Raw genomic sequence first — 22,144 nt, 5'->3', positions numbered from 1 at the left:
GAGTCATAGGGGCTGTAGTTTTACAAGGCCTATAGCCTTCTCTGCCAAATAATACTGATGCCTTATCAAAGTACAACTCCCAGGATCACATAGCATTGAGCCATGGCAATTAAATTAGATGATGCCCCTGAAATAGGAGCTTCAGAGGCTCCTGAAGCATCTTCCCCTTTTGCTTTGACCCAGCACTAAGATTATCATATTATGCAAATCTAATGTTCACCCTGATTTTTGGCGAGGTCATTTATCTAAAATTTGTGAGCATTAAGCTTCGAGTAAATTGGGGTATATTCAGTAAATAATGATACCCAATGACCAGTAGGAAGGTCCAAAATAGAAATTCATATCCTGGTGTGCTAAAGAAAACTCAACCATTGCTCAGATTGAGGGGTCCTACATGTAATGGTTACAGCCTCACTTGTTGGTGGGGTGGTGCTGCTGGAAACATCCTCTTCCTGTGCCCCAGTTTGCCAGATGAATGGACCTCAATCTCTCCATGCATCTGTTAAATTACCTAAGGATAAAAATTGCAGCCAGAGAATATGATGGTGTGGTTTCTAGTCATAAGAGCATACAGCAAATAAACATGTGAGTCTTTAAGCAGTTCCAAGATTTTATTTTCTTGATCTGGTATTCAACATTTTCCTATGTAGGTGGACATATATCCCTCATGGCCAATAATGTCTGTTTTTATAAACTGACACCCACATCTAATGAATTTATTTCTAGGCACCAACACAATTTGCTTCTTATTGCAACACTCCTCCACAGTATGTTGTACTTTATTATTGAGAAAATGTACATATTTGAAATTGATCAAAATGTTTGTATATATGTGTGTGAAAAATTATTTATGGAAGGGAAACTCATCAAAAAAACAGTCCTAATGAAAAGATTTTTGTTACAAGAAAGGGGATTTCAGGTACGCATTTTAATGATTGTCCCAATGGTGCAAGCTATTTGCCAGTGGAAAAGACTACTCTCTTATTTTAATTTTAAGCAGAGGCTGAATCTTCACATATCAAGGCTGCTGTCGTAATTGAAGGTCTACAGCTCTAGTATTTTAACTAAGAGACTTTACAGAGAAACCTGGCATGAAGTTCCTAAATTGGAATTTATTGAAAAGTTTGGTTCTGTGCATTTGACGCAGAATAGAGATAATAGCTTTAAGAGCTACAACATAGTTAGTTAATCTAGCAACACTAGGATAGCTATGTTATTATCTCTTGTGCATTGTTAGTGGGCAGCCTCCATTTGGACTTTCATTGAATTATTGCAATTATACATTCTACACTTAATTGCCTTTTGGCCCAACAACTTACTTTTTTGCACACATATGTGTGTGTCCATGTGTCCATCCTTCCATGCACATGTTGACCATGAACAGTTATGAAATAATAAACTTGTTAGACTTCAAGATGCCATTAGGCTCTCTCTTTTTCTTTGTTGTTATTGTTGTTGCAATAGACATTTAGCTCTCTAGAAACTGCTACTCTCAGGAAATATCTTTAGAAGTTCATTTGAAGCTAATTTGCTGTGCTGGAGTGCTCTGTGAACTGCCTGAATGTAATACTCCTTGGAAATCATCTGTTAGCTGGTGGGAGCAATTTGGGGAAAGAACAGGGGGGAAATATAACAAATAACTGTGCATTATAGAGAGAAAGTGTATTTGTATGAAAACTGAAAATGGAATCATTAGAGTTAACTTGACTTTGGAAATGCTGAGAGCTGACTGAATTTTCACATGTTCATGGAGATGAAATGACTGTTAGTTAATCTGATAACCACTTTGGTCCAAATATTTTAAATTAGCATGTCTTCCTTTGCTAGCACCCATTAGGAGTGGATACTTGACTGCATTAGTAATGAAGCATTCTAAAGACAAACAGCAAGGTTAATTGTCTGGCAGTAATGTCATTTACAGAAGTGCCGAATTGGTCATCTAAATATCCTGTTTTCCCCCACGGTACCTTTGCAGTAAATCAATATAATGTCTGCCTTCCTATTGCTCTACTGCAATAGGCACATTCAACTCAGCAAAGCAGGAAACCACCAGAATGCTGTGAAAGTGCCAGAAAATATGATTTATTAAATGTGTTTTACTCAGCTATTACATTTTATTAAAATATTTTCCTTTCCTGTTAATTGAAGAATGAATTTTTAAAGTGTGTTTATATACCAGTTATGGCTGACAGCAAAGATGAATTTCGATTACAGAGTCCAGAAGGTTTATATTACACAATATATAATCCCACAGCAGATCTGATATTTTTATTTTCACTCACATTCTGTTTTCACCTTTGCTCCTTCTTAGCAATAAATCCACTTGCAGAAAATTATCGGAAAGATCAGAGTGTACTTTTGAAATAAATGTGCTGACAAGGTATTCATTTAAGTCCATCCCTATTGCTTTTCATTTTGTAAAAAAATGTTGATGGCTTATTTACTTCTGAAGAGGTAAAATGTTTCCTGTTTCAGGTTATTGGCAATTTTAAAATATTATCAATGCATTATTAAAATAAATTACTGTGAGCCAAGTTTGCTTCAACTTTTACTTGAAAGAGTTCTTGTGCTTTAGCAGATTCCTGCAAAAATGCATTATGGCATTCCAAAGAGAAATATTGGTTTGTTTAAGAGCAAGATTATTCCTGCTTTAATTTAAAGATTTATTATGGGCTAAAATATCAAAATATCTTTTCATTTGCTCATCCACATTTCATTCTAGGGCTCCACCCCAAATCCTGCATAACTGAATAAATTAATGGTCAGGAGGACAAGCGATAGCCTGAATGCCTTCATCTTCTGAGAGCATTCAGCTAAAAGGAATCAGAGCCACTGCAGCCAACTGCAGTTTCATATCAGCTAAATGATCAGAAGGATATCATTAACAAAATAGTATTGAATACCCCCATGCGATCCAGCAGAACCACTGGTTGTTGGCACATTTCCACTAATGTGACTACGATTGCTTTTGTCCTACCATCAGGCCTGAAACCAGACTAGAATGCATCTAGGTAACTTACCTCATTCAAGAAAGGCTGGAATTGTGCTGCTACCACTTACCCTAATATCTTACTTTTTAATGGGAGAGTAGAAATTGACTGATAATTGTCTAAATTAAGGGATCAAAGGAATATCTCCTCAATATTGTGTGTGGGGGGAGTCAAATATATGTCTTGGGAATTCAGGTATTTTCAGACCCAGATTTCCTTCACTTTCCTACTTTCCCTGTCAATGAGGGTTGTTTGCTAATGACACGAGCCCCTTTTATGCATGTCAGAGTTTAGAAATGCCATTCCAACCGGAGCTCCTTGAAGTTGAAATGCAACAACATCCAGAGCTCCCCTAACTGAGGACTTCTAACTTACTTGGATCAGAGGTAATAGGGAATGGAAGGATACAAGTAATGGGAATTGTCCTATCATGTTGTGAAAGACATAGGATGCAAAGACAAGTGGGCATGGGACACTGATTTATTCCAGGCACCAATGCAATTGAAATATTCCTCAGGAGAACACATTGTGCACATACCATATTTTTAAAGAACTGTATCCCACTAAATCTTCCCTCTATTCTGTAATCTAAACATTTCAAAGAGTAATACTCTAGGACAGACCCATGACCTAGTCCATTGGAGATGCACTTCCATTTTAAAGTGCTAGAATAGTTGAGGACTTTCAGAGCTTATTCAAGAAATTCCAATGATATAATTTTCTTTGGAATACATTTCCAATATAAAATTACAAAATTTCAATCTAAAATTTTCTAATTCACTGAAAATTATCACATCATTTCACTATGGAAGTAGTCACAAGGATGAGTTGGATTTCAATAAACAATGAAAAAAGTTTACACAAGAGGGACAGAACTTGCAGCAAATCTGAAACATTCAAACCAGGGTGAGTATCCCTTGTCTGAAATGCTTAGGACAAGAAGTGTTTTGGATTTTGGAAGAATGTGTTGAATTTTGGAATATATGCATACATATATTGAGATAAATATTCAACACATTCTTCCAAAATCCAAAACACTTCTTGTTTTGGCTATCCACACCTCTAGTATTTTAGAGATCCTTCTGCCTCTCTTCACCTTCATGTCCCTCTTATCTGTAGATTCACCCAGCTTTGGAACCAGCAAAAATAAGAAAGAAAATATGAATAGTGTATTTCCCTTACATAAAGTAAAAGTAGAAATCAGAAAAACCTGTTTTTCTTTCTAACTTTTCTTGTTCCAACCTGTCAAAATTTCCTAGAAGGCCTTGAGCAAAAATACTTTCTTGTCAGGAAAGCAGTACAAAAGGTCTCAATCAGTAGAGTGAAAACAAAAGCAAACACAAACAAAGGACCAAACTAGATGTGCTACTGGCAGTTCTTCACCATGGTTTCCTACTGGCTTTCTACTAAGTATGGGGAAATAAAATAAGGCAACTTGATGGATGAGTCGATAGCTGTAAGGTTGAAACCCTTCTTCTCCTCAAACTGATGGTGGTGGAAAAAATAAATCTTAAACTCCATTTTGGGATACAAGAAACACAAAAGCAGAAGTAGTGCAGTACTCTGGCCTTTACCTGACTCTGTGATGCTTCCAATCTCCCAGCTTCCTTCCTTCTTTGTAGATATTCACCATGGGCTGTGTTGCATTTATGGTGGTGCATCCTGACTTCAATATGAATGGAAATGAGATGGTAGGGGTTTCTTCTACACTGTCATATAAAATCCAGATTATCTGCTTTGAACTGGATTTTATGGCAGTGTAGAAGGAGTCAGGGTTGCTATTATTAATAATGGGAAATTACTACAGATTTTGCATGAATGGGCTGCTATTGCTTTTGTTGGTTCATTTAGAATCTATATATATAAAAGAGTGATGGCATCACGGCAATTCACAAAACAACAAAAGTACAGGCCCCCCAACCTCAAAATTTGAAACACAACCCATCATCCACGCCTCAAGGTTGATACAACAAAAAGAAAAGAAAAATAAAGTCCTAATTAGAGGGAGAGCAATAATTTTTTTTATCCAATTGTTGCCAGTTTAGAGGGCTAATCTCTGCCCACTTGGTTGCCTAGCAACCAAGGGACAGCCAGGTTTCAGTTAGGGGACAGGCAGATTTAGGCCTCACTTAGACTTCTTCCACAGATTATCTAATTTGCACTGGATTATATGGCAGTGTAGACCCAAGGCCCTTCCACACAGCTATATAACCCATTTATAATCTTATATTATCTGCTTTGCACTGGATTATCTTGACTCCACACTACCATATAATCCACTTCAGTGTGCATTTTATACAGCTGTGAAGAAGGGGCCTCAGATAATCCAGTTCTGAGCAGATAATATAAGATTAGAAATATACAGTAGAGTCTCACTTATCCAAGGTAAACAGGCCGGCAGGATAAGTGAATATGTTGGATAATAAGAAGGGATTCAGGAAAAGCCAATTAAACATCAAATTAGGTAATCGTTATACAAATTAAGCACCAAAACATCATATTATACAACAAATTTGACAGAAAAAGTAGTTCCATGCGCAGTAATGCTATGTAGTATTTACAGTAGAGTCTCTGTTATGATTGAGCCTCATGGCTCTGTTACTGGCAGACGTGGGCGTAAGACTCCTCGAGAGTCAGATACTCTCGAGGAGCGAGAAAGAAAGAGACTGCGAGATATCTTTGCAGCACCATCTGACGAAGAGTCTTTTGAGGGGTTTACGGAGAGAATGGAGGAGGGGCTGGTTAGCTCGGAGGAGGATGAGATGGATTGGACTCGGGTGAGGGAGGAATTGGGGGCCACTGGCAATGATGGGATGGAAGATGAATGAGGACCTTCAGGATTAGACCCATGGACAAGCTGGAGGGATGGGACGGGATCCACAGCTGGGGATGCTGTGGGGCGTAGTCAGAGGTGTTCCAGCTCTGATGAGGAAAGTGATGAGGAAACGCCCGGGTTAAGGAGGGCAGCTGATAGTGATGAGGATTTGTAACTGGCATAAAATGAGGCTTGGGAGCAATTGCAAATTGCGTTGGGCAAGGTAATCTGGACGAACGCTTGGGATCTGTGTGGGACGCTTTCCTGAAGACTGGTGTGTTTTCGTGTGCTGATACGTAAGTTGTTTTGGAATTTGGGGTCAGACGGCGGGAGGAATTGTGTGGGCTTTTGTTTGTGCAAACTTGTGCTTAATCTCATTAGCTTTGACCTTCCGTCGTCTTCTTGACGGACGCCATCTCCTGCTTTGGATTTCGGACTGAACTGACCACGGCTTGACTTCCCCCTACTCGGACTTGGTGAAACTACAAACGTTCTGCTTCTGGCTTGAACTACGGAAAGGAACTGGGTCTACTCTACTGCTTCAATCCTCGGCTGATCTGTGTGTATTGGAAATCTTGCCTGCTGTGTGGAGGAGTGACTCAAGTTACTCAAAGCACAGTGCTGGCAGCAGAGAGGAATCTGCTGCCAATTAATTGCATTCTTTTGAACACTTTGTTCCCCGGCTTCTGTTTTGTTTATCCCCAGGCTGAAGCAAGCTGTTTTGTTTTTACCCGGATTAAACTCCGGTTTAATCCGGTTTATCTTTTGAACGTTTTTCCTTGCCCCTTTTTGCTTTTAAAGGCTAATACTGCCTGGCCCTTGTATTTTACGGGCATTTTGAGTTCTGTTATCCAATAAACTCTGTTATCTTTGATCTTGTGGCGTTCTGTCTTTGACAGATTGCCCAACGCCATAAAAAAGTTTATTGCAGTCATAAATCCCGTCAGGAAGACGATGGATGAGTTAAGGGCTAAGTTCGATCAATTACAAATGGCCTTTACTGTCAGTCAAACAGCTAATGCTGTTAAAGGACATGTTTTGACTCCTGAACGCTTTGACGGAACCAGGTGCAAGTTGCCAACTTTTTTGGCACAAGTTGAGCTTTATTTTTCCCAGCTCAGTGCTCATGCTTACCCTACAGACACTAGCAAGGTGGCATTTATTTTGAGTTTGTTGACTGGTCCTGCAGGACAATGGGCCACTAATTTAATTTTGGGAAATGACCCAGTCAAGGACAATTTGAATAATTTCAAGAAGTTACTAACTGACACTTTTGGGGACCCTCTCCGCACGGAGAATGCTGGGTGGGCTCTGTATCGGTTGAAACAGGGAAAGGGGACTGTTTTGGATTACTTAAATAAGTTTAATTTGTATCGCCACCAGCTGGACTGGGGGGAAAATGCATTCATGCTTTTGTTTACTGCTGGGTTAAGTGATTATCTCCAGGATAAGATCTTGGAGTCCTCGTGGACAACAAGTTAAACATGAGCCTACAATGTGATGCGGCAGCTAAAAAAGCCAATGGGATTTTGGCCTGCATCAATAGGGGAATAATGTCTAGATCCAGGGAAGTCATGCTCCCCCTCTATTCTGCCTTGGTCAGACCACACCTGGAATACTGTGTCCAGTTTTGGGCACCGCAGATGAAGGGAGATGCTGACAAGCTGGAAAGCGTCCAGAGGAGGGCAACTAAAATGATTAAGGGTCTGGAGAACAAGCCCTATGAGGAGAGGCTTAAAGAGCTGGGCATGTTTAGCCTGCAGAAGAGAAGGCTGAGAGGAGACATGATAGCCATGTACAAATATGTGAGGGGAAGTCATAGGGAGGAGGGAGCAAGCTTATTTTCTGCTGCCCTGCAGACTAGGACACGGAACAATGGCTTCAAACTACAGGAAAGGAGATTCCACCTGAACATCAGGAAGAACTTCCTCACTGTGAGGGCTGTTCGGCAGTGGAACTCTCTCCCCCGGAATGTGGTGGAGGCACCTTCTTTGGAAGCTTTTAAGCAGAGGCTGGATGGCCATCTGTCGGGGGTGCTTTGAATGCGATTTCCTGCTTCTTAGCGGGGGGTTGGACTAGATGGCCCTTGAGGTCTCTTCCAACTCTACTATTCTATGATTCTATGATTCTATGATTCTAGGATGAATTAGCACGCTTGGAGCCGGCTGAGAATTGGGATGCCTTAGTAGCTAAGGTGCTGCGTTTGGACGCCAGGTTCGAGTCCCGTAAACACTCGAAAGCAATGTGTGCGCCACCTATGCATGTAACCAGGGCACCTGTGGTGATGGGGGAAGAGCCTATGGAGCTTGGGGTCTTTAAAAAGCTGTCTACAGAAGAAAAGAACCGCAGGAGGCAGCTGGGGTTGTGTTTGTACTGTGGGAATGCTGGGCATTTTGCCAAAAACTGTAATGTGAAACCTTCCCAGCTTTCGGGAAAAGGCCAGCCCTAGTGCGACGTGAGTCCAACGCATTAGGGCTACTAAAGCAGTCAACTGAGGGGAGGAAGCATGTTTTCGTACCCATTACATTATCTGTTGGGGGAAAGGAACTTGTTTCTACTTTGGCACTGCTGGACTCAGGGGCTACGGTCTCTTACGTGGATATTGAGTTTGCTAGGAAGCATGGCATTCCTAGAGTGCGCAAGGCATGCGACGTGTGGGTGGAAGGAGCGGATGGGTGACTGCTGGAGACTGGGGTGGTTAACCATGAGACCTCAGCAGTAATGTGGGAGGTGCAGGGAGTAACGGGAACGTTTGTGTGGGATATTACAAGCTTGCCCAGATACGATGTGATCCTGGGGATGGATTGGCTAGCTGTAGTAAATCCACAAGTAGATTGGGTGACACGTAAGTTGACCTTAAAGAGGCAGGATTGTTGCACTCTGAACGTTTCTCAATCTGATATGGAGGGAGTGCCTGCTGAGTACGGGGAGTTCTCTGATGTATTTTGTAAAAAAGAAGCGGACAAGTTACCGCCGCACAGGCCGTATGATTGCGCCATTAAGCTAGCGGAAGGTGCGAAATTGCCAGCAGGAAGGCTGTATGCCTTGACTGTACCGGAAAGGCAAGCTTTGCGAGAGTTCCTAGATGAAAATTTAGCCAAGGGGTTTATTCGCCCATCTAGCTCTCCAACTGCATCACCGGTATTCTTTGTAGCCAAAAAGACTGGGGAACTTAGGTTGGTCTGCGATTATCGGATCCTAAACAAATACACCATTCGGGATAGGTACCCGCTGCCTTTAATCTCGGAACTGTTATCAAGGGTGCAAGGGGCTAAGGTCTTTACCAAGCTTGACCTGCGGGGGGCGTATAACTTAATCCGAATACGGGAAGGTGATGAATGGAAGACGGCATTTAACACGTGCTTCGGATGCCACGAGTTCCGAGTCATGCCTTTCGGACTTTGCAATGCGCCTGCGGTCTTCCAGAGGTTCATGAACGATGTGTTTCGGGACCTAATTGACCAATTTTTAGTGATTTATTTGGATGATATCTTGATTTTTTCTAAGGACGAGAAAGAACATCGTCAACATGTCAAGCAGGTTCTGCACCGTCTGCGGGCTAATGGGCTCTTCGCCAAGGCTTCCAAGTGCGTCTTTCATGTGCCTGAAGTGGAGTTCCTAGGTCATGTAGTGTCAGGTAGGGAACTTAAAATGGACCCACATAAGGTTGACGCCGTCAACTCATGGCAGGAGCTTAAGACTAAGAAGGATGTGCAAAGGTTCTTAGGATTCGCTAATTACTACCGGGAGTTTATTCCGAATTTTGCAAAGCTCACGGTGCCTTTGACGCAGCTCCTGCGTAAGAAACAGCCATTTGTGTGGGGGCGGGAAGCTCACGACGCGTTTTTACAACTAAAGTCTAGCTTTCAATCAGACAACATACTAACACATCCTGATGTTGACAAACCGTTCGTGGTAGAAGCGGACGCTTCTAGCTACGCGTTGGGGGCTGTATTGTCTCAGAAAGATTCCTCAGGGACCTTGCGTCCCTGTGGATTTTACTCGCGGCAACTAACACCATTCGAGCAGAACTATACCATATGGGAGAAGGAGTTGTTGGCGATTAAGGTGGCGTTTGAGGTGTGGCGGCACTGGCTAGAAGGGGCGCGACACCAAATCGTGGTCAGGTCTGATCACAAGAATTTGGAGCACTTGCAAACAGCAAAAAAGTTAAACCAGCGTCAAATCCGATGGGCTTTGTTTTTCTCCAGGTTTAACTTCAAAGTACAGTTCGTGGAGGGGAAGGCAAACTTGCGGGCCGACGCCTTGTCCCGCAAGCCGGAGTTTAAGACCAATGAGCAGGTAGTATGTCAGACCATCTTGCCTACTGCCTCTCTATGTGTTATAGATAATGAGCTCGGGTTACATGACCAGATCCTTGAGGCTCAGAGGGACGATGTGTGGACTCAGGAGCAACTTATGCTGTTATCAGCAGGCAGTACAATACTGCCTCATCTACAAGATCAAGACGGAGTATTGGTACGCAGGGGGCAGGTCTATGTACCAGTGGGGGCCCTCAGGTTGGAGGTGATTAGAGCCCACCATGACGAACCCATGGCTGGGCACTTTGGCAGGTTTAAGACCGTGCAGCTTATCACCAGGAGCTACTGGTGGCCAAAGATGCGGCAAGACATTCTGCGCTTTTGTGACAGCTGCGCTGTTTGCCAGCAGAGTAAGACGCCTGTTGGGCGCCCTAGAGGTTTGTTGTCGTCTCTACCTGTTCCTGAGAGGCCATGGCAAATCATTTCCATGGATTTTATTTCGGATTTGCCTAGATCTGGGGGTTATACTTGTATTTGGGTGGTGGTGGATTTATTTAGCAAACTGGCTCATTTTATTCCTTGTTCAACCATTCCGGCGGCCCCTACGTTGGCCTTACTGTTTACTAAGCACATCTATCGTTTGCACGGAGCTCCCGAGGTGATTATTTCGGATAGGGCTCCGCAATTTGTGTCACGCTTTTGGAAACACTTCCATGAGTGCTTAGGTACTAAGTTAAACGTTTCTTCTGCGTTTCATCCGCAAACGGATGGTCAGTCGGAACGGGTTAATGGGCTCTTAGAGCAATATTTACGTTGTTTTTGTTTAGATCAACCCACTGCTTGGGTGAAGTGGCTACCGGTGGCGGAGTTCGCTTACAACAATGCGGTGCACACGTCTAGTCAGCATACGCCATTTGAGCTAACGTATGGTTTTCACCCATGGGGAGGTGTGGCGCCGTCGACCAATGTGGTCTCTTCTGACCCTGTGTACCGCTCTTCGGAAATGGCTGCGTTGCATGATGTTGCCCGTCGCTTACTGTTGGAAGCTAAGGCAACGCAAAAGACTCAGGCCGATCGCCGCAGGCAGGCAGGGGAGGAGTTGGAAGAAGGGGATTTGGTGTGGTTGTCTTCCAAACATATTAAACAGGCTGGGGGAAAGTTTGCGCCTCGGTATTTGGGTCCCTTTCCTATCGTTAAAAAGATTTCTTCCGTTGCGTTTCGTTTGCGTTTACCGTCTAGTTTAAAGGTCCATCCAGTTTTCCATCGTTCACTGTTAAAATTAGATACCTCCAGTCGTCGTGGTGCTATAGCGGAGGGTATCACTGCCACCTCTCCGCCTTCGGGGGAGGAGGCCTTTGTGAGAGGGGATAGTGTTATGATTGAGCCTCATGGCTCTGTTACTGGCAGACGTGGGCGTAAGACTCCTCGAGAGTCAGATACTCTCGAGGAGCGAGAAAGAAAGAGACTGCGAGATATCTTTGCAGCACCATCTGACGAAGAGTCTTTTGAGGGGTTTACGGAGAGAATGGAGGAGGGGCTGGTTAGCTCGGAGGAGGATGAGATGGATTGGACTCGGGTGAGGGAGGAATTGGGGGCCACTGGCAATGATGGGATGGAAGATGAATGGGGACCTTCAGGATTAGACCCATGGACAAGCTGGAGGGATGGGACGGGATCCACAGCTGGGGATGCTGTGGGGCGTAGTCAGAGGTGTTCCAGCTCTGATGAGGAAAGTGATGAGGAAACGCCCGGGTTAAGGAGGGCAGCTGATAGTGATGAGGATTTGTAACTGGCATAAAATGAGGCTTGGGAGCAATTGCAAATTGCGTTGGGCAAGGTAATCTGGACGAACGCTTGGGATCTGTGTGGGACGCTTTCCTGAAGACTGGTGTGTTTTCGTGTGCTGATACGTAAGTTGTTTTGGAATTTGGGGTCAGACGGCGGGAGGAATTGTGTGGGCTTTTGTTTGTGCAAACTTGTGCTTAATCTCATTAGCTTTGACCTTCCGTCGTCTTCTTGACGGACGCCATCTCCTGCTTTGGATTTCGGACTGAACTGACCACGGCTTGACTTCCCCCTACTCGGACTTGGTGAAACTACAAACGTTCTGCTTCTGGCTTGAACTACGGAAAGGAACTGGGTCTACTCTACTGCTTCAATCCTCGGCTGATCTGTGTGTATTGGAAATCTTGCCTGCTGTGTGGAGGAGTGACTCAAGTTACTCAAAGCACAGTGCTGGCAGCAGAGAGGAATCTGCTGCCAATTAATTGCATTCTTTTGAACACTTTGTTCCCCGGCTTCTGTTTTGTTTATCCCCAGGCTGAAGCAAGCTGTTTTGTTTTTACCCGGATTAAACTCCGGTTTAATCCGGTTTATCTTTTGAACGTTTTTCCTTGCCCCTTTTTGCTTTTAAAGGCTAATACTGCCTGGCCCTTGTATTTTACGGGCATTTTGAGTTCTGTTATCCAATAAACTCTGTTATCTTTGATCTTGTGGCATTCTGTCTTTGACAGTCTCACTTATCCAACATTCGCTTATCCAACGTTCTGGATTATCCAATGCATTTTTGTAGTCAATGCTTTCAATATATCGTGATATTTTGGTGCTAAATTCATAAATACAGTAATTACTATATAGCATTACTGTGTGCTGAACTACTTTTTCTGACAAATTTGTTGTCTAACATGATGTTTTGGTGCTTAATTTGTAAAATCATAACTTAATTTGATGTTTAATAGGGTTATCCTTAATTCCTCATTATCCAACATATTCGCTTATCCAACGTTCTGCCGGCCCGTTTATGTTGGATAAGTGAGACTCTACTGTACTGTATTTACAAATTTACCACTAAAATATCACAATGAATTTAAAACACTGACTACAAAAGCATTGATTATAAAAAGGCAGACTGCGTTGGATAATCCAGAACATTGTATAAGCGAATGTTGGATAAATGAGATTCTTCTTTAATATGAAATAATTACTGGGATAGAATAATGCAGAACAATATAATCTCTAAAACCAGGACAATAAATAAACAGGGGAATTCCACACAGGAAACAATCAGGGCCAGCTAACACCTCCCAACAAAGTATTCCCATCATCAAAGTCTGGCAAATCCTGTTTTCTCAGGGCCACAGACAGTAGAAGCACATAAAATATCGCAAACAACACCACTCTGAAAACAAGGGAATTCCAGACAGGAAACAATCAGGGCCAGCTAACACCTCCCAACAAAAAATTCACTCAGGGAGGAAACAGCCAGGCTTTAAAGCTGCAAGGCCATTACATCCTAATCATTTTTCCTAATTGCAGCATTCATACTTGCCTCCAACAAACAAAAAAAACCAATCAGAAATATTGTATATTCACAACCTTTAGGAAATAATATCCCCTGATGGCGCAGCGTGTTAAAGCGCTGAGCTGCTGAACTTCTGGACTGAAAGGCCACAGGTTTGAATTGGGGGAGCGGAGAGAGCCCCCACTGTTAGCTCCAGCTTCTGCCAACCCAGAAGTTCGAAAACATGCAAATGTGAGTGCATCAATAGGTACTGCTCCGACGGGAAGGTAACGCCGCTCCATGTAGTCATCCCACATGACCTTGGAGGAGTCTACGGACAACGCCGGCTCTTCGGCTTAGAAATGGAGATGAGCACCAACCTCCAGAGTAAGACACGACTGGACTTAATGTCTGGGGAAACCCTTTACCCTTGACCTTAACTACCACCAATTCCTCAATACTTTATTTCCCATACCACCATACTTCGCCACAGCAACGCGTGGCCGGGCACAGCTAGTATTTCTATAAAAGGTGAAATCCTCAAAAATGTGATGTCTGTTGTATTGTTGCATGAACTATTAAAAGTATTAGCATTGGCTAGGATGTTGGTGTCTTTGGGATCCATAGCTGGTTCATCTCTCCACCTACTTCTCTATACATGTGCATGTAGGTTCACATGTGGAAAAGACTTGTTTCACATAAACATAAATTATATTTTACTCAAATTGAAAAATACTAGTCTTCAACTGGAGTTAAGACCTCTTGAGAGGGGGTGAGGAATCCTTGAGGCATATCCTTGCTATGTTCAATTTACCAATCTCAAGAAGAATCCAGTTACTGTTAAGATTTCTTCACATCTCAAGTTATGTTGGACCACTTAGGATCTACACTGCAGAATTAATGCAGTGTGACGCCGCTTTTTCCATCATGGCTCAAAGCAAGAGAATAGCATGGGGCCACAGCAGTTAAACTGAATTCAAACTGCATTAATTCTACAAAATCTAACAATGAAGTAGACAATCTTAAAACTGAAGCAGACAAAGTTGTGGGTTTTCTGTATGCCAGATACTACCAGTTAGTTATTATTTATGCTGTTATTATTAGGAACAAATATATAATCACAACCCTTCAGCCAATCAGTTATCATAATAATTACTTATTATGTGCAAGTAATACAAATACACAAAAAATTAACCAATTAGCATTACTATCACATCTCAACTACTATACACAAATATTAGCCATTTAGATTATATTTAAAAGATTATTAAACGCATTAATAGCATTAGTACACAATTTTATATGATGATGATTATTCAAGGCAATGGCATCTAACCTTTTGAATTCTTTGGGCAACATTGGAAGAAGAAGAATTGTCTTGACCCACACATAAAATATGCTAACATAAATGATAACTGATGAAACAAAAAAAAGGTACATGCATAATTTTTGTGATATCTGCCACCACAGATAAGCAAAAACAAAAACAAAAACCCACAGTAGCCCTCTCATAATAATCATAATTATATGCCGATCGTTCAAAGGGTATTTGAAAATTATCGAGCAGATTTTCTAGCCGAACTGTTGGCAATTATAATGCAAATTACAAATATTCTTATATTTGTAGATGTAACATACTCAGATTATTCCATTCCATTGTTGTCTACAAAGCTCGCACTTGAGAACTGTGCAATCAAGTTATAAAAAATTGTTTTATGTAAGTTTACATAAAACTTGGCCTCCTAGGATCCTATCATTACATGCACACAAAACATGTATACAGTTTATGATCCTGATTTCTCCCCCAAATGCATACATTGTTAACAAGATTAAATATTCCAATATTAGGGAACTGTCACAAAATTACAAGACAAATTTTAAATGAGGTTTGCAACCTTAGTGCTTCAACAATATGAGCAGTGCATGGCTGTGCAGGAGTGACAATTTGAACACTTCATATAAAATTATAATTTAAGATGGCATTTGTAACTCTGATTAAATAATTATTATAACATTTCTTCTTCAATATTAATATATTCACTTAGCCTTCAAATAATTACTATAGCTGCTAAAGGATGTGTGTGTGTGTGTGTGAGAGAGAGAGTGTGTGTGTGTGTGTCTAGAACACAGTATGTGTCTATTTTAGGGTTGGGGATCAATGATTTTTTTTTCAAAACTCATTACAAAATTAGGGGGTGCTGGTGTTTTGTTTCTAAAGTATCATTAGTGAAAATTTTGTTACTATAATGAGAGTAACAAAATTTCATTACTTTTTTGTTATAGTAATTGCGCAAGTGGGGAAACTTCAGGGGCTCCTTTCTCCTCATTTCTACAGAGATTTGGGTGATGCTTGCTACCATGGTAGAACACATTTACCACTGTTAGCCCATCAGGTTTCAGAACGTTTCACTTATCCACATATTTTTAGGGAACTTTCAAAGGTTTTATAAACAGCATATTTTTTTAAAAAAAAAAGCTACAAGAGCTATCTCCTTGAGTTTTCTATACAATGACACAAGGTAATAGGGGCTTATTCCCCCCAACTTTCAAAAACATTCCTACATCTACTGATTTTTAGGGATATGTTTTTTAAAGCCACAACAGCTATCTCATTGTATATCTCACATATTAACCTATAGAACATCCATCTATGGATTTCTTCCTATCCCAGCAAAGAGATTTATTTATTTATTTGTGTTTGTTTGTTTGTTTATTTATTTATTTATTTATTTACAGTATTCATATTCTTCTCTTCTCACCCTGAAGAGGACTCAGGGTGGATCACAATGCACATATAAATGGCAAACATTCAATGCCATTATTAGACATACCACACATGCAAACACAAATAGAGGTAATTCAACATTTTCCAACTTCCAGCTTCGGGAACTTATGCTCAATTCTGGCCACAAGGGGAACTGTCGCTTCATCCACAATGATGGCGAGTCCCTTTTGAATGTAATTTTTCCTCCTTGCTCTTTGATCACTGGCAGTTTTATGGTGTCATAAATTAAATTACCTCTTGCTTAATCTGTCTCTAATTTCTCTATTCACAGCTGTAGCTGTTTTTGAACTGCTTAGGTGGACAGTAAGCTAGACTATTAACCGTTTGGTGCTTAATCTGATGTGAGCTTTGAACTTGCAATCTTTCAGTCAGCAATGATTTTTTTGCTGCTGGCGATTAACCAGCTGTGCTACAGCCCAGCCCGATTTACTTACTATAAGTATCAGTCAGTCCTCTTTGCAGATTCAACAGTTTATCAGAAGTCTGGTTGTGTCACGACCCAGGCTACAGAGCACCAATAACCATACGCAGAGGCCAGATTCTATCTAATATCTTTATTAAGGAAATATATAAAGTTAATAAAAGCAAATGTAAAAGTTAGTCCAGAAGCAGACCTTTCAGGAAAGGTCAAAATTAGTCCAAAGAAACAATGTCCAATATGAAATATTAAGGTCCAAAGTTGTAATCCAATAACCGAAACACTCACTTTGCCAGGCAAAGTGAGGGGAGATGACAAGGTCCTTTAGTCCATGAACTTGAGCAAGGCTAGGAAATAACTTGATACTTGAAACAAGGCTTGAATCGTGGAACAAGGTAACGAGGAACAAGAACAAGGTCCGTGGAATAACTTGGTAAAATCCGTGAAACAAGGCAAGGTTTAGTCCTGGTAAACAAGGCAAGGTCCGTAGGTAAACAAAGGCTGGGAAACAGGAGCGAAGGCTGGAAACAAGGACAAGGCTTGAGCAGGAACGAGGCTTGAAACGGAGCGCGCTGTCCAGACACAACTCGCTCCGGAGGCTGACGAATTGACTCCGCAAAGTTACTCCGCGGGTAAAACACCTATATAGAGTCTAACTTTCCCGCCGAGAGCAGTTCTCTGGGAACCAGAAACGAAAGCTAATCTCTGAGACCAGATGTTTGACTCCTTAAAGATTCTCATGGAAAGCAGGCTTAATTGGGTACATTCTTAGCTGCTATTCTAGCACTCCTGCGCGAAGCTGCTTCCAAACCCCTCTGTTGTTTACAAAACTCATGGCGAGAGAACACGGGAGATGTAGGCTCAGGGTTTGTTTGACATACTTCTGGGACACAACTTTCTTGCAGGTGCAAGGTTCCCAGATCTGCCTGGGAAAGATCTGGCTGAGAAGATTCCAGTTCTGACTGGGAAGGTAAAAAACCCAAGTTTTCTTCTTCATCAGGCATTACAATGTCATGAGCAGGACTACAAGGCCCATGAGTCATCACAGGTTGGCTGCTGCTACAGAAGGACAAATCCCTCCCCTATCCTAATTGGAACTTTCTGATGCTGAGCTGAATTCTGGGAAATGTAGTTCAGGGCAGGGCTTGCTTGCACCAAAAATGAAACTGATTTTGAGAGGCTTTAGAGGTTTACAAAATTAAAACGGAAAAGTATTGGGTAATTTCAGGGCATCAAATTGTGCCATTGTTGTAAGCCATCCTTAGTCCCCTTCAGGGTGAAAAGGGCAGGATATACATTTTTTAAAAAGTTTCAATTCTTAAGTTTTTGGTGTGGGCCACACCCATGTGTCAGATATTGCACTGTAAGTTTGAATGTAATGAATTTGATCTGACTTATTAGGACTAAGATAATATTGCACCATCTTAATGTATGCATGCGTATATTTAATCTCAAAATGCCCAGCATACTTACGATAAAATACCTAATATATAAAGCACGTATTAATTATTTAAGAAAACTCAAAATCAACTTGCCCGGTTAAATTCTACTGTAAATCCTGACTTGTTTCATTCTTACAGTCTTCTTTGTTTCTTCTCTCAGTTTCAGGTGCTGGCAAAACCAACTCCCATGGAGACCATCCCACGATGCACAGCCACTTCTGGTGGCTGCCCGTGGGAATCTGTATTGCCAGTGTGTTAAAACAGAGAGAAGACTCAATTTTCAGGAGTCAGGTGCTACCTGATTACTAATTGCAGAAAATGGGGGGGGGGAAGTGGGGAAACCATGAGAAATTATGGAAAATGACCTGGGATTATATGGCAATGTAGACTTATATAATCCAGTCCAAGAAGATGGGGAAAGACAGTAGGGAACAAAATAAGATGGTTCCCTCAGTTTTCCGTCATTTTCTCCCTGCCCATCTAATGAAATCCTTAGTCAGCAATTTAGAGGCACACTACAGACCAAAATGCACACAGAGAAGAATATGCTAATCTCTACATACAGAACGAAGCTTTGTTGTACTATAGATTTATTATTGAATACCAACATTATGCTCAACATCATACACAACCAAATATTTTACCAATTGAAGGAATACGGCTGTCAATGCTTGTGTGGTAGACACATATATGTTGGCCAGGAATATGCACTTGTGTATGAGATTGCACCTTATTTGCATCCCTACTGCTTTTATTTTCAACAGAATGTAGTTATTGAACATCTGACAAAAATGTCTACTTACTTCTATGGAAGAATTACATATGGATAAGATTCAAGCGGCATTCCAGCCATTAGTATTTCCACCAACATGCAGATACAGTAGAGTCTCACTTATCCAACACTCGCTTATCCAACGTTCTGGATTATCCAACGCATTTTGTAGTCAATGTTTTCAATATATTGTGATATTTTGGTGCTATATTCGTAAATACAGTAATTACTACATAGCATTACTGCCTATTGAACTACTTTGTCTGTCAAATTTGTTGTATAACATGATGTTTTGGTGCTTAATTTGTAAAATCATAAACTAATTTGATGTTTAATAGGCTTTTCCTTAATGCCTCCTTATTATCCAACATATTCGCTTATCCAATGTTCTGCTGGCCCGTTTATGTTGGATAAGTGAGACTCTATTGTATATGCACTTTCAAATAGAAAACTCCACTAAAATGTGATAAATAATTAGGAATAATTATATTTCACTTTATCCTTATATCCTCTGAAGGCACCAGATCCAGCATGACTCTAATCAGGGTCAGGCCTGGTCAATACTTTTAGGGAAGACTGTCTAGGAAGGCCAAGTACAGTAAACTGTATTGAGACGAAGACCTCAGAATAAGCCTATCCAAGAAAAACCCATCATAGCACATACAAACAACAGCCATTGTTTGAAGTACAGTGAAATGAGCAAAGACAAATTAAATATTTGACACAGATCCTCAGATGTAGTGAAAGGCTACATGCCCATAGCTGTGAGATGTGCTCTGTAAATACTGTCGGGCACAAGGGCATGAGCTAAGCTGAAGTTTGATAAAAGAAGACTGGAATCTCCATGGCAGGTACAAAAAGCAACTTCAGTTCTCCTTGTAACCACTGCTGCTTTATTTCTTGGATTTATTACTCTTGGACTACTCAATGACTTCTCTACTTGGATGTTGTCCTGATTTATGGCTTCTTAACCTTGGGCTGTTGATTATTGTAGATTTCCTGTCTGGGCTTCTGAACACTTAAAAGTTCAGTTTCTACTCCTCCACCACCGCTGCCTCCTCTTTCTCTCTCTCTCTCTCTCTCTCTTTCTTTCTCTCTCTTTCTTTCTCTCTCTCTCTCTCTCTCTTTCTTTCTCTCTCTCTCTCTCTTTCTCTCTCTCTCTTTCTCTCTCTCTCTTTCTCTCTCTCTCTCTCTCTCTCTCTCTCTCTCTCTCTGTAGTTGGAGCATAAATCTAGGGTTTTCCTGAAGTATTATAAGATTCAGTCAAACTTTTCATTATATCATTTGACTGCTTTGACTACATCTTGCCTCACATTAGATGTCATGCAATTTCACCTTAGATTTTAATTTCCTGAGTAGAACACTGTATAATTATAGAATCATAGAATCATAGAATAGTAGAGTTGGAAGAGACCTCATGGGCCATCTAGTCCAACCCCCTGCCAAGAAGCAGGAAAATTATTCAAAATTCCTGTCCATTTTATCTCACTCATCCCAAGTATTGCAAGATTGATTTTTTCTATTTCTTGTTTTACTATAGCTATCTTTCCCTGATTCATGCTTCTTCTATTTCATGTTATTATTGTCACACCCCTAGGCTGCATAGGCAGCTTGAAACCACACTGGAGCCCAAAATATAAGCAGTCAAGCTGTTTATTGAATATGAGAAAGGCTGCATTATGGGAACAGTTTTTGTGGACCTTATGACAGCCTATGACACGGTGCAACATAGAAAAATGCTGCATAAATACTACCATATCACCCGGGACTTTAACTTTACAAAAACTATCCAACCCTCCTGGAAAACCACAGCTTCTATGTGGAGTTTCAAGGCAGGAAAAGTAGATGGAGGAGGCAAAAGAATGGTTTACCCCAAGGAAGCGTTCTTGCACCGACCTTTTTAACATCTTCACGAACAATCAGCCACAACCACCACTCACAAAGAGCTTTATATATGCTGATGACCTTGGCCTTACAACACAAGCAAAAGATTTTGAAACAGTTGAAAACCAGCTCACAAATGCCTTGAAAGATCTCTCCAGCTACTACAAAGAGAACCACATGAAGCCTAACCTTGCCAAGGTGTGTGCTTTCCACCTACGTAACCATGTGGCCAACAGGAAACTGAAAGTTACTTGGGAAGGCCAAGAGCTCGAACACTGTTTCCATCCTAAATATCTTGGTGTCACCTTAGATCGAACACTAACATATAGGAAACACTGCATGAACACCAAGCACAAAGTAGTTGCACGCAATAACATCCTGTGGAAACTGACTGGCAGCGCATGGGGTGCAGACCCACAAGTAGTAAGAACATCAGCCCTGGCTTTGTCTTTCTCAACTGCAGAGTATGCCTGTCCTGTTCGGCACAAGTCTGCCCATGCAAAGCAGGTGGACATAGCACTGAATGAAACATGCAGAATCATCACAGGATGCCTTAAACCTACACCTGTTGATAAACTCTACAAGTTAGCTGGCATTGCCCCTCCTGACGTGCGACGGGAAGTTGCTGCTAATGGTGAGAGAAAAAAGGTCGAACATTGTGAAAGCCACCCACTGCATGACTATCAGCCTCCTCCCACCAGACTCAAATCAAGGAAGGGCTTCATGAGAACCACCACTTCACTTGATATTTCCCCAGCAACAGCAAGAGTGTTCCTCTGGGCAGCTAAACCAGGCAATTCCAACTGGATGCCCCCCCAAGAGGGTCTGCCTCCAGGGGCAAACCAAGAATGGGCAACTTGGAAGTCCCTAAACAGATTCAGAAGCAGAGTGGGCAGATCAAAAGACAACCTGGCCAGATGGCACTACCTGGAGGAATCCTCCACCTTGTGTGACTGTGGAGCTGAACAAGCAACTCCTCATATGTATGCTTGCTCACAATGCCCTGCCTCATGCACGGAGGAGAAGTTGTTTAAAGCTACGGACAATGTGGTCCCTGTTGCCTGCTTTTGGTCTAAAACTATGTAGCTGTTTGTGATTCCTTTATTTTATCACTTCTAAACTTATTTATTATGCAATGCTTTTGACACAAAATAAAAAATAAATTGAATATTATAATTGAGCACAAGCAAGTAAAGTTCAGAGACAATAAAGAGGGTTAAATCCACAAAAGCAGTATACTTATCAGTCTTTAAGCAGGAGTCCAAGAAAGTCACTCAAGCTTGTAGTCCAAACTATAACTGGTACTTAGTCCCACAAGAAGTATCAAGATTAGTTCATACAGGATTCAATTTCAAGGCATGAAACAATCAAGAAACCACAGGAAGCAAGGCTGGAGTACATGATCAAACTCCAAATATAATCCAAGGCATTGGTAATCCACATGGCAAAGACACAGGAGTAATCAACTGGATTTCAAAGGTAAAACAAGGCAGGAA

The 22,144-nt window shown here is 41.5% G+C and overlaps 1 long non-coding RNA gene across 1 annotated transcript; it reads left to right on the top strand.

Moving 5' to 3' along the window:
* The first annotated feature begins 4,442 nt into the window (after nucleotides 1–4,442).
* LOC134297389 (uncharacterized) lies at nucleotides 4,443–6,677 on the top strand. The gene is made up of 2 exons (XR_010004114.1): nucleotides 4,443–6,101; nucleotides 6,187–6,677. It is a non-coding gene; the product is annotated as an uncharacterized LOC134297389 (long non-coding RNA).
* Nucleotides 6,678–22,144: the final 15,467 nt, after the last annotated feature.

Source organism: Anolis carolinensis, chromosome 3 (assembly GCF_035594765.1).
Source record: "Anolis carolinensis isolate JA03-04 chromosome 3, rAnoCar3.1.pri, whole genome shotgun sequence".
Lineage (NCBI taxonomy): Eukaryota > Metazoa > Chordata > Lepidosauria > Squamata > Dactyloidae > Anolis > Anolis carolinensis.
Note: the sequence above shows the minus strand (reverse complement) of the source record. Positions and strands in the feature narration are given on the sequence as shown.